This window comes from Triturus cristatus, chromosome 4_1 (genome assembly GCF_964204655.1).
Source record: "Triturus cristatus chromosome 4_1, aTriCri1.1, whole genome shotgun sequence".
Lineage (NCBI taxonomy): Eukaryota > Metazoa > Chordata > Amphibia > Caudata > Salamandridae > Triturus > Triturus cristatus.
Window position 1 is genome coordinate 1115847538 of NC_140585.1, and position 16969 is coordinate 1115864506.

A 16969-nucleotide genomic window follows, 5' to 3' on the forward strand; every position below is an offset into this window, starting at 1 on the left:
ACTCACTTCAAACCTAAGTCCAATTTTCTGCCCATGACAGCACATGACAACATTGACACATTCCATGAATGTGTCAGTAAAGCACTCAACGAATTCAGATTCAAGAGTCAAAGTAACCAATACAAAAGGGACTTTAACCTTTCATTCAAGCAGAGACAGGCCCTCAAATCGTTGATGGAAGACAAAAACATCATTATCCGCCCTGCGGATAAAGGGGGCAACATTGTCATTTTAGACCGTGCACAATACATCAACGAAGCTTGTAGACAGCTGAGTGATGACAAATTCTATGAAAAAGTCAGTACAGATAGGTACAACGATAGCATTCTGGCCATCTGGGATCTTCTGGAAAGCTGGAAAAACAAGGGCATTTTGACCTGGGAAGAATATGGGTATCTGAAAAGGGATTTCCCTACCCTCCCTGTCCTGTATCTTCTTCCGAAGATACATAAGGACCCCAAAATGCCCCCAGGGAGACCCATTGTGTCCTCCAGAGGCAGTGTGACAGAATGTATCTCCAAGTACATAGATCATTTTTTAAGGGAGTATGTTGTGACTCTCCCGAGTTACATACGTGACACCAAGGACTTCCTCAAGAAAATCGACAACTTCACATGGAATAGTGAGCTCCTCATGATCACACTCGATGTACACAGCCTCTATACCATCATCAATCACCAGCAAGGTTTGGAGGCGTGTAAACATTATCTGAAGGAGAGGCCCATCAGACTCCGTGATCATACTTCAATGATCATAGACATGACAGAATTCTGTCTGCTGAACAATATATTCATGTTTGATGGGTCTCTGTTTCGCCAAACCACCGGTACCGCGATGGGTTCGTGCTTTGCTCCCAGCTTCGCCAATCTTTTCATGGGGAGCTGGGAGGAGACTGTTCGATCCCATCCGGATCTCATCTCTGATTTTGGACTGGTGGCGTTGTGGCTTCGCTACATCGACGACTTGTTCATTATCTGGAGGGGGACCGAGCGGGAGGCTAAGGAGTTCATTGAGAAACTCAACGACAACGAGTACAATATCAAACTCAGTGGGAATATCAGCAATATCTACGCTGAATATCTCGATGTGAAGCTTGAAGTAAGACAGAACAAAATACACACCTCCCTGTTTAGGAAATGTACAGCAGGTAACAGCATCCTACATGCTCTCAGCAGCCACCCGGATACTCTCAAATGGAGTATCCCTTATGGGGAGCTGCTGAGAGCAAAAAGGAACTGCAACACAGAAGAGGTATATGCACTTGAGAGTAACAACATCATGACTCGGTTCATAGAGAGAGGTTACCCGAAATGGGTACTTAAGAGAGCACTTGATCGAGCCAAACAGGTAGATAGATCTACCACCATTGCTGATAAACCAGGTGATGAGATGGAGGGTGAGGCCTCCCCTAGAATAATTACCACTTTCAGCACAGATGCCAATAAGATCAGGCACATCATTTCGAAACACTGGGGTATCCTCAAGAGTGACAACGTTATTGGGGGAGTGATTCCAGACAGACCCAATATAACTTTTAGGAGAGGGAGAAACCTTAGAGACATGTTGGTACGCAGTGATGTCACTATCTATCCACAGAAAGATCTGCATGGCCTGAGGGGCTTTTTCCCCTGCGGCCATTGTAAAGCGTGCAACAGAAGTAATTACCGTAAACATGTCAGATACAATGGTGTCAGTAAGGAACTCACCCAATTCCTCACATGCAGTTCGACATTTGTGGTGTATGCCATTGAGTGTACATGCAACCTCTGGTACATCGGCAGCACCACATGCATGGCAAAGAAGCGTATTCTGGAACATGCCAGGGCCATAAAAAATCAGGACCCCAAATACCCAGTAGCGCGTCACTTCAGAGAGACACATTGCTCTAACACCAACGACATGAGTTTCTTCATCCTAGAACAGATTGAAAAACATCCTAGGGGAGGGAACAGGCTACTCATGTTAAGGCAAAGAGAGTCGAAATATATCATAGACTTTCAAACGAAAAATCCCACTGGATTGAACCAGGACGAGGAGTTGTCAATACACCTTAAAGAATGATCCTGTAGACACCCAGACAATACCGGGTGTGTCATTGTTGCACATACACTTATTTCTGTAAATACTAGTCATTGCGAACTTGGAGCTTCTCATCATTACAGTTGTCTTGCTTTTCGTATTTTCTCTTTCCAGACATCTGTTCATCTGAACTTGGGATGTTCTTTTTAACTAGCTATAGCTCATGTTATAGTTACATTGCTGGATGGGTGGCCGCCACCAGTGCGGAACATGCTATCTCCCTCTCTTCATTTGAGGGTGTCACTATCGCAGTTACCCACTACCAGTTAATTTTCTTTGCTCTATGACTGATTGATCTTCCTCTTTGATCTTCTTTCCTAATTCTTGTTTCCTGTGTTTCTTTTTAGTCACTAGAGCCAAGGACTTGGCCCTTCTATCAAATCTCACCAGCACAAGTTTTTTATCAATTCCTCACTTGACACAGGAACCTGCACATCACTCACATTTTTCTTCTTTCCGGATGGGAATTTTGATCACAACTTCATCATTGAAAACACGAGCATATGAGGATGACGCTGTGGTATTTACCTTTCAATGTTAAGCAATTTTATGCATCATGTTCATCCTTTATGACATCGTGACTAAGATGGACATTTCTGTTTGAACTGTGCACTATAACCCCATGAGATGTGACTTTAATGCTTGTGATTTTCATTATGGATAACACAGGGCACTAGACCCCCACGTGTCATTAATTCATTAATTTATGGTTTTCCTGTGCGAACTGCTTAGTTCACGGGTCGCAGGATGCTCTTACCTCATTTTGTTTATTCAAACAGTGCGAGCTTCGACATTTCTGTGTTTTGTTTCATTTTATTTTAATTTTTACTTTTAAACAGAGCACAGTATACTTACAACAATTGTGGTTCAATTGGCCAATTTAGTTAATCGTTGTGACCACATGTAGCGCCATATGTCCAGATATTTTATCTGTTTTCATGCTATTTGGTCACTGGGACGATGTTGGGGACAGTTCTCTTATATGTATTTACACCATTACAAGATGTCTGCTGCACCCAGCACATTAGTCCATCTTTCTATTACTGTTGTTTTCTACATAGCTGCATTGCCATTCGGTAGCCTACATTCACGTGATCAAGCTCGAGGGCGAGCGAAACGCGTTGTGAATAAACGGCGATTTCACCTTGGTACGGAGTTTTGTGTTTCTGAGAGTGCACTTATCTTAAAATTGGTTTTGACGATATATATATATATATATATATATATATATATATATATATATATATATATATATATATATATATATATATATATATATATATATTTATTTAATCTACTGGCAGTCGCCAGTAGATAGTTATAGTTAGGACCGTGTTTCCATAGGAAATCTGAAAATTCTATTTTGAATAACTTTGGCGCCGGTTGACGAATCCTCGCGAAATTTTTAAAACTAATGGGGCGCTCCGCTCAGCTCCTACCCTGAAAGTCTCGGGGTGATTCGTCAAGCAGGGGCTGAGAAAAGAGGGGGGTCCCAAAACGCGTTTTCCCCATGCATTTACCCATAGGACCTTTAGTCGAAGGTACAGCCCGAACGGCTGAACAGAATTACTTGAAATTTGGCAAAGAGGTAGTCCTCAGGTCAGGCATGTGCCTTTTGCATATATGGTGTCAATCTGTTCAGTAGTTCCTGAGAAAATTGCATTTAAAAGTACATAAATATCTATAAGCGCGCACCGTGCGCGAACGGTGCGCGCACCCTAACGTGCGCAATTCTGATTGGTGGTTACATGTCAGTCAACATTCGAATCGGTTGAAATCAGGAAGTGTCGGCCGCCATTTTGTGTGTTTGGTGTGTGACAGTGAAAAAGAAAGGTGGAGAACGTGAAAAGGGGGCGGGGTAGAGAGTTCCTGACCCCCTAGCCTTTGTCAGGGGTCCCTGAAGGACCCCGAAGGGTGAAAAAAACATTTTATTTTTTATTCGAAAATTCGCGGGGTGCGCGCACCGTGCGCACACGGTGAAAAACATAAAACAAAAAAAAAAACATTTTAAACGAGCCATTCCATATTACAGGATACAGTCAATCTATAACTATATACATAGGTAGTTTATTGTAAAATAAATATATAAAAAATATAATAATACATACATAACTTAGCATTTAAAAAACCTTACAAATTCACTTAAAAAACCATAGGTTTCACACACGTTATAGTTAGGAATTAGCATTTAAAAAACCTTGCAAATTCACTTAAAAAACCATAGGTTTCACACATGTTATAGTTAGCTGGACATTTCACTCGTAAAAAACAAATGAAATTCCCCCGTTATAGTTAGTTCAGATAACTATAACTCGCGCGACCGCCACTCTATCACAAGGATGATGTCATCAGTGATGTCATGATGGATGCCACTGACCATGTCATGAGTGATGTAATGTGTGACGTGGTGAGCAGTGGATTGCGGGCGCGCGAGTTATAGTTATCTGAACTAACTATAACGGGGGAATTTCATTGGTTTTTTATGAGTGAAATGTCCAGCTAACTGTAACATGTGTGAAACCTATGGTTTTTTAATTGAATATATATCTATATATATATATATATATATATATATATATATATATATATATATATATGAATGCCTCTCGAGGTCTAGTTTCACTAAAACGTAAGCGTATATGTGCTTGCTTCTTAACTGCTTTTGCTCTAATTCTTGTCCTGTTGTTGATAATACTGAATCTACCTTATCATGTTTATTTAAGTAAAAATATTAATTTGCATGTGTCCACAACTAACGAAGTGACTAAAAGTAGGAGTACCACTAAAGATAATGGGGTAACCCAGTAGCCCTCAGAACCTGGGCATTAAGATGAAAGCAAAACAACAATGGTTCTGTCGGGAAACAAGCAAACTTATTTAGACATGTACTAAATACAATGAAGAACAGCGAGGAACACACACAAAGCCAGAGAAACAGAAATGGATTCGTTTACTGGATGGATTTGTATTAATTATCATATAAAAACACCGAAGTGTTTACAGGGTGACCCAACCAGAAAACACATACAAACTTATACAATTGGTGAAACAATGTGTACTTGAACCAAAATCACATATCACAAATATATACAATAAACAATACAAAAAACTAATAATAATCAACAGTCAGATCAAGCTTGAAGTGCATAAACCACTGTAGGCTATGATTTCCTTATTCTGTGTGTGGATTTGCACGGAAGCATAGGACAAGTAACGTCGACGTTTCGACCCAGTATAGTGGTGCCAATTATTATGCATCAAAAGGGGGTCTTTATCAGGACAGAGGATAGGTTGGGAACCTGTAAGCGCAAAGAGTTTGGTATCAGGGCATTGTGTGTGTCACATGTCAAGGAAATGGTTAAATTCCCTTGTGCGGCAAGATGGCTCACCTGGGAAACGGTTTAATTGGGAATAGATTCCTCATCTCTCGTGCGCAGACAGCCAGCATCTACTATATTAGTGAATTCTGCAACAATTAAACCGTTTCCCAGGTGAGCCATCTTGCCGCACAAGGGAATTTAACCATTTCCTTGACATGTGACACACACAATGCCCTGATACCAAACTCTTTGCGCTTACAGGTTCCCAACCTATCCTCTGTCCTGATGAAGACCCCCTTTTGATGCATAATAATTGGCACCACTATACTGGGTCGAAACGTCGACGTTACTTGTCCTATGCTTCCGTGCAAATCCACACACAGAATAAGGAAATCATAGCCTACAGTGGTTTATGCACTTCAAGCTTGATCTGACTGTTGATTATTATTATTTTTTTGTATTGTTTATTGTATATATTTGTGATATGTGATTTTGGTTCAAGTACACATTGTTTCACCAATTGTATAAGTTTGTATGTGTTTTCTGGTTGGGTCACCCTTTAAACACTTCGGTGTTTTTATATGATAATTAATACAAATTCATCCAGTAAACGAATCCATTTCTGTTTCTCTGGCTTTGTGTGTGTTCCTCTCTGTTCTTCATTGTATTTAGTACATGTCTAAATAAGTTTGCTTGTTTCCCGACAGAACCATTGTTGTTTTGCTTTCATTTAAAAGTAGGAGTAGTAATAACTAAGGATCTAACAAGTGATGAATCACATCATGATCGCTCAATTAACTGTTTTATAGTAAAGACAATTTCAATATGATTACTCTATGACTTGACTTTCACAGAAGTTCCAGTAAAGAAGAATTTAAATATCGTGCCTGATGCACGAGATGCTGAGATAATGGGAGAATTATTTTAGCCTACATCACTTATAGATACTATATATGCACATAGACATCATTTAACCTGTGCTTTGCATAATGTAGAAAAATAAAGTTGGTCAGAACGCTTTCCAACCGACATCGTAATCGGCCCCTAAGACGCAAAACAGATAATAATACATTTATTGGGTTCAGTGAATGTGAACATACCTTTCTACTTATGAAAGGATGGGAATTATTTTTAGCAGGATTGGATCCAGTATTACCTGGAGTGTATTTTGTGTGTTGAAAAAATGCTTATTACAAATTTCCAAAGCATTGGTATGGGTGTTACTATATGGGAATAGGTTTTCCTAAGATCTATCATGTTGATGAACACAATTGAATCAATTAAAGAAAACCTGCACGCTTTAGAAGAGGATTAAGTCCTGCTGAAATTATTAGGGAAATAATAGGACTCACGGTAGGTTTCCTCCTTATTTAACTCTGGCCGCCATTTTTCCCTCACAAAACCATCAAAAAGCATTTGATCCCTGGAGTTGGAGAGCAAGTTGGCATCGTAGAAATTCCAACATGGCCGCTAACATTCCAACACTGCTGCAGCATATCGCTGTGTAGCAGTCTAGTCATTTAGGTTAATCACACACTGGTGAAGCGCGCTCCAAGATTCCACTGTATAAACTAAATAAAAAGGAATATTCTTTAAACCAAATACTTTTCAGCCAGAGTCAGAGTTATTTGAGTGTGACGATTAGCACACCATAAATCAAGGCTCTTTTCAAGGACATGAAGAGCTAATTACAACTAACATAAAAATGGCATCCCTTAAACAAATAACTTCCTACAAGAGTCAGAGATATTCGTGGGTAATAATTAATGCTCCATGAATCAAGACGCTTTCCAAGCACACAAAGAGATTAAGGGAAAATAGATAAAAACCACATAACTGCAATTTATACTAAGAAGCTAAAAAGCCTTTACTAAATCTGTGGTACAATAAAGAAAGGCAGAGACATGAATTCTCAGAACCCCATTAAATACGGCTAGTTCAGTTCAACACACTATAAGTACACTAATAGAAATTAGAGGCACACCATTACAGAATTAAATAAATAAAGCTTAGACTTACCTGTACCATTTCTTGTGAAGGAAGCTGAAGCTGGATAGGCACTGGTCATCCCTGAAAAAGAAGAAAGAAGATTACTGAACTGCACTTCTCTTCATAAATAAAGAAGAAAGCAAAAGAGAAGTAAGAAGAGAAGTAGGCTCCCAATCATATCCTGGTAAGGCAAGCAACCCTAATGTTACGGAAAGTGAGTTATTATTAGATAAATGGAAAAGTAAAATTACATGACATATGTGTTTTAGCACTACAAGAACACTACAAAGAAGAATAGAAGATTGGCAGAACAAGCACAGTGTTTGGGAGCTGTCTCTTCTCTTCTCTGTCCCATTCCCGTTTCCCCCCTTGGTACTTACCTACAAGGGTTTATTGAGATACTAAGCAGGGAGGTTCCGAGAGGGGCATTGGAAACTAGCGTCGTTCTGCTCCCGTGCCATTAGAACCATAGTTGCTAGCCATGACAGAGTGAAGGGCCCACGTTGGTCGTAGCACCTGAGCAGAATGACGGAAGGATTTGAGTTAAAAGACGTAGGAGACATTTTAGGTAATATACAAAGAGACTTAACGGCAGTCCGAGAGGAAAATTTAATTCTGAGACAAGAACAAATTAGTTTAAAATCAGGAGTATCAGTTTTGGGGTCTAGTCAAGGAACCTCCTCCTTTGAAACTCAAAGGCCTAACACCAGTACCTTATCCTTTACCCCAACACAAGTCATTCATTCATTATGCCCTGTAATCCCTCTCGCCCCTCCTGAGCGATTCAATGGAGACCCGCAGAAGGCACACATTTTTTTGACGCAATGCTCCCTACATTTCATGTGCCGACCAACGATTTTCCCCGATGCACAGTCCCACGTAGCCTTCATGTTATCTTACCAAAGTGGTGACGCCGCCTCATGGTCCATGCCATTAGTGACTAAAGATGATCCTATCCTCTATAATCTAGATCACTTCAAAAATTAATTACTCCGAATTTTCGATAGAAGAACTGCATCTCAGGCCTCAGACAATGAATTGTTAGAATTGAAACAGGGCAACCGAGAACTAGTTTCCTACCTAGCCCAATTCAATAAACTGGTGGTAGAAACAAACTGGCCCGAGAATAAAAGAGCGGCAGTATTCTACAGAGGGTTGAGAGACGAACTGAAGGATGCGTTGTCACAGATTCCAAATCGTCCTACTGACATTTCAGCACTGGTGGATCTAACCTTGGAGATTGAAATGAGCGGAAGGAAGAACGAAGAAGAGATTTTAGACCCAGTATTCCTCGTTTTGATCGAGCCAAATCGGGATCCACGCGGACGACAGAAAGAACTTCGGGAGTTGAACCTATGCAAATTGGTGTTATCCGAGGACCACTCTCAAAAGAGGAAAAAGAAAAGAGAAGACTAAATAAGTTGTGCATGTACTGTGGAGGCAGTAGACATTTTGTCAAAAAATTAGCAGCACACCAGTCAACGGAGTTGGATTGGTGGATGCTAACAAAGAAACAACTCCAATAAATCACCAACTGGCGAACACCCTACAAGTCTCCTCACCCAACTTGGTTATGTCTGTAAAGTTAAAATTCAGAGAGGTAGTTCTCACAGATATTGTGATCATGGTTGACTCTGGAGCAACCGGTATATTTTGCGACCACAAATTTTCCAATCGAATTGGATTGCAAGCTATCAGAAAAGAGAAAAGTGAGAAGGTCAGAGCTGTAGATGGTACTGATTTAACCTCTGGACCCATAACCAATCACACAGAAGTTGTGCAAATGACTACCGCCCAAGGACATCAAGAAACCCTACAATTTAATTTAATTGATGCTTCCCAATTTCAACTGATTTTAGGTTTACCGTGGCTAACTGAACACAACCCGTTGATTGATTAGGGAGCTCGTACTATTCAATTAAATTCTGCCTACAGCACTAGAAATTGTTTTCAGAACTCGACCGAATTTTCTGAACCCAGTGCAGCTGCTCAGCTGTGTGAAAATGGTAGTTTGGTATGTGCGATCCAAACCACTATGATACCAGAAGAATATCAAGACTTTGCTGACATTTTTGACGAAGTTAAGGCTGAAACTCTACCTCCTCACAGGCCCTATGACTGCAAAATTGATCTTGAACCTGGGGCAAACTTGCCGTGCAGTCGGATCTATACCTTAACGGAAAAAGAAAACGTCCATTTGAAAGAATATTTAGCCAAGAATTTGGAGAACGGGTTTTTTAGACCATCTCAATCTCCAGTCTCTTCCCCCCTTTTTTTCGTGCCGAAAAAAAGGGGAGATCTCAGAACGTGCATTGACTTTCGGGCAATCAACAGGATAACAATTAAAAATCGCTACCCATTGCCCCTCATTTCAGTCTTGATCGATCTAGTCAAAGAAGCAAAAATCTATACTCGTTTAGATCTACGAGGAGCTTATCACCTGATTGGACTGCGGGAAGGCGACAAATGGAAGACGGCGTTTAGGACCAAATACGGCCTTTATGAGTACCTAGTAATGCCGTATGGTCTTTGTAATTCACCAGCGGCCTTCCAGTACTTTATTAACGATGTTTTGAGTGACTTTATCGACCAATATGCCATTGTGTACATTGATGACATTCTGATTTATTCCAACTCTATAGAAGAACATCAAGATCAAGTACGAGCTGTTCTACAACGTTTACAAGAGAATTCCTTATACATCAAGATAGAGAAATGCTTGTTCAACACTGATACAGTGGAATTTTCAGAATTCATATTGTCACCCGCAGGTGTAAAAAGGGACGAACAGAAAGTGAAGGCGATTACGGACTGGAAATCTCCTACCTCTATCAAAGAGGTTCAAAGTTTTATCGGATTCTCTAACTTTTATAGGCGATTTATTCATGGATTTTCCCAAAAGATCCTTCCTCTTACTCATCTTCTCAAAAAAGTTGTTCCATTCAAATGGTCCAACAAAGTGGAAGAGGCCTTGAATATGATGAAAGAAAGCTTCACCACTGCACCAGTGTTGCTTCATGCGAATCCCTCCAAACCTTTTTACCTGGAGACAGACGCTTCAGATCTGGCCATCGGAAGAATACTTTCACAACGGCACAAGGACACAGGACAGTTACATCCAGTGGCTTATCGTTCTCGCAAACTCAACCCTGCGGAATGTAATTATACAATTACAGAGAAAGAACTTCTGGCCATTAACGATGCCTTCAAAGATTGGAGGCATTATCTGATGGGAGCTAACACACGGTCACGGTGTTTACTGATCACCGCAATTTGAAATTTCTACGATCTGCTCGTACCCTTACTCCGCGTCATCTTCGTTGGTCGCTCTATTTTGCAGACTTCGATTTTGTAATTACCTTTCGCCCAGGTTCTAAGAATGGAAAAGCTGATGTTCTTTCCAGGCTAGACACAGAAAATCAAACTCCTGTCATTGAGGATCTACAAATCATTCCTGAAGATAAGATTGTTGGTGTGATCTCTGTGGATCCTTTTGAGACTCGCATTCGGGAAGTTATGACTGATCTAGACATGGAGAAATGGGTTACTGAAGATCTACATCATTCTATTCAGAATGGCCTACCCTATCAAGGAACCACCCTGTTTCTACCTACAAAGGAACTTCAACTGAAGGCGATGCAAGACTGTCATGACAACCCTCTGGCTGGCCATAAGGGCATACTAAAGACTGAAGACTTACTCAAATGGCGTTTCTGGTGGCCACACATGTGTCGAAATGTTTGTCAATATGTTTTAGGATGTGGATTTTGTGCACGGGGAAAACCGGACAGGCAGGCCCCTAAAGGTCTCTTACAACCCATGCCAACCCCTCCCTATCCTTGGCACACTGTCTCCCTAGATTTAATTGTTGATTTGCCCTCCTCTCATGGGTACGACACCATCCTTGTCTGTGTTGACAACTTTAGTAAGATGGCACATTTTGTACCCTTCAAGGGCACACCCACTGCCAAACAACTGTCCAAACTTTTCAATCAACATGTGATTCATCTCCATGGTATTCCTAAAATCCTAATCTCAGATAGAGGCTCTCAGTTTCTGTTGCGATTTTGGAAAGACTACATCAAAGGTCTTAACATTGACCATCGCTACTCCACCAGTTTCCATCCGGAGACGGATGGTCAGACTGAGCGCATTAATCAGGAACTAGAACAACATCTTCGACTTTACTTGTTAGATGAAGAGGGTGATTGGCCTGACCATCTGTGGACTGCTGAGTATGCTCATAATAACTCTTTAAATGTGTCCACTGGTCATTCCCCTTTCTTTGTAAATTCAGGCACACACCCTAATTCCCATGTTAATTTTGAGAATGTAGAGGTTCCTGCTGTTCAAGACATTGCCTGACAGATAGCTAAAATCCACTAAATCTACAACTCAGAATTTGTCGATCGCTAAAGATCGTTACAAACACTATGCTGATCGGAAGCGTAAAAAAGAACCTCATCTTCAGGTAGGGGACTTAGTTTGGCTTTGTACAAAAAATCTCACATGCAAAGGCTCCCGTAAATTCCAACCCCGTTTCATGGGCCCCTATCCAGTTGAGAAGGTCATTAACTCAGTAACTTACCGACTATCACTGCCTGACACAACTAGGATTCATCCAGCCTTTCACATCTCTCTCCTTAAACCAGTCCAACCAGGTTTGCGGAGTACTCCCCCTCCTGATCCTCTGATTCTTGATGGTGAGGTAGAGTACGAGGTGAAACGAATCTTAGATTAAATAAAAAGATTCAAAACAAACTTTTCTACCTCATTGATTGGAAGGGTTATGGGCCTGATGAGCGTTCATGGGAAAAAAGAACAAATGTCCATGCCCCTTGATTAATCAGAGCCTTCCATGCTAAATTCCCTGCCAAACCACGATTGGAGGAAACCCCGTTGGGAGAAGGTACTGTCAGGACTCACGGTAGGTTTCCTCCTTATTTAACTTTGGCCACCATTTTTCCCTCACAAAACCATCAAAAAGCATTCGATCCCTGGAGTTGGAGAGCAAGTTGGCATCGTAGAAATTCCAACATGGCCGCTAACATTCCAACACTGCTGCAGCATATCGCTGTGTAGCAGTCTAGTCATTTAGGTTAATCACACACTGGTGAAGCGCACTCCAAGATTCCACTGTGCACTTCACCAAATTACTTCAAGGAAGAGCAACGAATTTACATGGGTGTCGTGGAAGTTAGTCAGGGTAGTTTGCATGCATACCGGGTTTAGATTCGACGGTTGGTAAAATTCCCAGAGTCAAGGTCAGTGAACTGTTTAGCTCTCGTCATGTAAAAAAGAATACTTTTGTGGAAAGCAAATAGCATTGATTCTAAATATCAACGGGAGGATAGAGGTGAAATAAAAGTATTGAAAACTGCTTCTCAGTTGCCCTCTAAACCTTCGGTGTATTCTCAGAGGCTTTCATTACACTTTTTCTGTCAGAACCATTTCGTTTCTCCTGAACGTGGGCGTGACCTTTCAACACGCCGTGTTTATCAGTGAGAAATGCAAGCATCCAATTTCAGCTGTGTTCAGTCAGCTGAGGCAAAATATCTATAACGGGGGCTTCTCTTTTAACACACCGCGTTTCCTCTCAACTAAATAAAAAGGAATATTCTTTAAACCAGATACTTTTCAGCCAGAGTCAGAGTTATTCGAGTGTGATGATTAGCACACCATAAATCTAGGCTCTTTTCAAGGACATCAAGAGCTAATTAAAACTAACATAAAAACGACATCCCTTAAACAAATAACTTCCTAACAGAGTCAGAGATATTTGTGGGTAATAATTAGTGCTCCATGAATCAAGATGCTTTCCAAGCACACGAAGAGCTTAAGGGAAAATAGATAAAAACCACATAGCTGCAATTTATACTATGAAGCTAAAATGCCTTTACTAAGTCTGTGGTACAAGCAAGAAAGGCAGAGACATGAATTCTCAGAACCTCATTTAATACGGCCAGTTCAGTTCAACAGACTGTAAGTACAATAATAGAAATTAGAGGCACACCTTTACAGAATTAAATAAATAAAGCTTAGACTTACCTGTATAATTTCTTGTGAAGTAAGCTGAAGCAGGATAGGTGCTGGTCGTCCCTAAAAAAGAAGAAAGAAGATTACTGAATTGCACTTCTCTTCATAAATAAAGAAGAAAGCAAAAGAGAAGTAAGAAGAGAAGTAGGCTCCCAATCATATCCTGGTAAGACAAGCAACCCTAATGTTAAGGAAAGTGAGTTATTATTAGATAAATGGAAAAGTAAACTTACATTACATATGTGTTTTAGCACTACAAGAACACTACGAAGAAGAATAGAAGATCGGCAGAACAAGCAGAGTGTTGGGGAGCTGTCTCTTCTTTGTCCCATTCCCCATCCCCCTTGGTACTTACCTGCAATGTTTTATTGAGATACTAAGCAGGGAGGTACCGAGAGGGTCATTGGAAACTAGCGTCGTTCTGCTCCCGTGACATTAGAACCATAGTTGCTAGCCTTGACAGGAGCTATAATACCCTCATTTGGGAGAATACAAAATTTGAACAAAATTCGAAGACTTTCAACATTATTAGACTGATTATCAACAGATAATGCTGGTGGATTTTTAGTAATTGATACGGAAATGGTTGCTATTAGGTCTATGGTTTTACAAAACAGACTTGCTTTAGACGTACTTTTAGCAAAAGTTCATCAATGTTGCACTTATATCCCGGACAAAAGTAACGATTCGAAGGGATATATAAGCAATATTACTAATTTAGGAAAAGATCTAACAGAATTAAAAGCAGATGGTTCGTGGGAGAAAATTGGGAAAGGATTTTTTTCTGTGGGAAATTGGTTTGCAGCACTGGGAAAACATTTAGTGGGTAAATATTAACTCGAATAATAACAATTGCAATTGGCTTACGAATGATAATACTAATGTATCGATTTTGTAAAAAGCTGTACAGAAACTACAGGGCGAGAAAGAAATAGAGCAGAAATTTAATTAGAAGATAGAAAGAGTGGTTTTTACGATGAAATGAAAAATTTAGAACAAAGGAGACAAACAAATGAAGACAAATGCATTCTGTGACATAAGAGAAAAGATAAAGAGATAAGATAAAATTGTATGATAGCTTGATTCGCCATCAAAGGGGGAATTGAGGGAGCGTAAAAGTTTAATCAAGGTTGACTTTATCAATTCTCAACAGTAAATGAGATTTATGACGAAAATTTTGAAAAAATTAGCAAAATGGTTACAAATGAAAAACATGAGATTTGTCTACTGCATCGTAAAAGCATGCAGAAGTGTTCTGAAACGTGAAAATGAAAAAATACATAAATAAAGAGAGATAAAAAGTTATTTGCTTATGCAATGTAAACGTGTTTAAGAAATCTAAACATGATTCATCTTGAAAATGTGCTGCTGATTACTAAATGTGACAAATGAAAAGAATGTTTACATAATGAAACACATGAAATGATTGAATGTTTAGTTTAAAGATGCTTGACAATATAAAGACTTGAAGTTTTACCTTAGTAACACGTGATACAAACGTCAATAACAAAAGTGACACACATATTAATCTGTTTTAAAATAAATAACGTGTGAAATAATTTTTGTAGTACACAATATTGGCATGTAACTTCTGGAGAAAGGAATAATGAGTGAAATAACTAGAAAAATTGAAATATTCATATTAATGTGTGTTTATATTAATCATAACGTGGTAATGATTCAGCAAGTTTTTATGTAGGCCTCAAATGCTTCTTTTTCTTAGTTCAAAAAGCAGAATCTAGTTGAAATAGTAATTTTAGACGCTGTGAGAACTTTTCATAAAGTTTCTTTTTATGCTTATGAACAATAGTCTCTTTTCTAATTCAGCAACACTTGACAGAAATGGATCAATACAATTGCAGACTTAGAGAGAGCACCTGGGAACGGACAGACAGTGAACAAAGTGATTTTTCTTATTTCCGGGGAGAGGATGGAAATGGTAAACTTGTTGAAATCGATGATTTTGCAAAAGGATTACTTAATGCTTCCAGATTTCTTAGTGAGGAATTGATCACACCATGAGCAGCCCACTGTAGACAACCAATGGAAATCAGATCATAAAATGGAATGGATATTTTTTGGATGTAAACTGAGAACTTTTGGAAGTATAATTGCCCCCTTGTAGGAGGAGTCAGTGCTGGTTATGATTTCCAATTTCTCTGCCTGACATGCTGTAAGACTGAACTCTGATTTTCTTTCCTATGCCAAACCTATTTGTACTGAACCTTCTGAACTGACTCAACCTGTACTTTGCCGGCTGGTAAAGTATACAGGTATACCTCTTTGGCTGTAGAGTTTATGGACTCGTTCTTGTGACTCCTTATGCTTCAACTTTACATATTTGGTCTGTATAACCTAAATGCTGAATTTGACTTTTCCCATGTTCTCTCTATCTTTCTTCCTTAGGCAATCAGCAAATGTTTATTTTATTGAATCTATCTGACATTGTGTGGCTAACTGTACTAAATGAATTCCTATTAAATTGAATATTACATGTGATTTGTGTTCTTGACCATTCAAATTGAGGCTTAGATAAATGGATTATATGAGCAAACTTTATCGCATTTGAGTCATTCTTTGTGTAAACCTTTTGACGTAAGACATATTATTACAGGGTTTATAGAAAATGTTTGCTTGATCTTAGCATTAATTTGACATTTTCTTATTCCAAGTCCTCATAAGGATTTGCTTCATGTTCTCTAAATATCCAAGTCCCTGTTAGATCACATAAAAGATCCATTGGAGGACCAATTGCAGTTTAGTGTTTTGTTATGTGCCCGGAGAGGAAATAGATCGAGAGATGATGAATATGATACAAGTATTATAAAATGATTTTTTTCTGTTGACCAGCTTTCTGCTGAATCAAAGGACCTTATGCAGGTGGCACAATCATGGTGACTTTCACAAAGGGAATGCTACAAGTGGCAGTCCACAAGAAAACAGTGATGTTAAAGAACAGTCACCGCCTGAGTCCGGATTTTCTTATCAAGAATAGGGATCTGCTGGAGGTTGTTTGCAAGGAGACTGGTGTCGTCTGTAGGGTTTCCAGGGTCCAAAGATGGTCTTCCACTGGAAAAAAAACCTATGTATTTACCAAGGCCAACATGATGAAAGCTTTCCTGTGAAATATGGGGAGTGAAGATGGGCGATTTTTTTTAATTGTCTTGTGCCTTGACCATTGCAATTTGTGTTTTTGGATGATTCCAAATTTCAGTGCCTAAGTGCCTGGATACCTGTGCACATAAATATGCTCTATACAAATAAACATACGATAACAGTTGTTCCCCAAAGGTTAGCTAATTACCTGGGGCCTGATTCACAATGGTAAACTTACACTTTTGTATAAAAAGGACAGAACTACCTTTTTAGGTGCAGAGTTCTTAGCCATTTCAGCGGAGTCTCTGTAGTTTTAAACTTACAATTAACTCTTAAATCAGACACTGAGGGCTAGATTCACAAAGGTAAACTTAGACTTAAGTGTACGTTTACTACTTTTGGTATTCACAAAGGTAAGTTACTACTATTAACTTTACTGCTAGTAATAT

General features: G+C 39.5%; 1 long non-coding RNA gene across 1 annotated transcript in view; it reads left to right on the plus strand.

Moving 5' to 3' along the window:
• Positions 1-15974, plus strand: part of LOC146856109 (uncharacterized) — a 35093-nt gene extending 19119 nt beyond the window's left edge. The window contains exon 3 of the long non-coding RNA XR_014980905.1: positions 15252-15974. This is a non-coding gene — a long non-coding RNA (uncharacterized LOC146856109). The remainder of the gene's footprint in view (positions 1-15251) is intronic.
• The last annotated feature ends 995 nt before the right edge of the window (positions 15975-16969 follow it).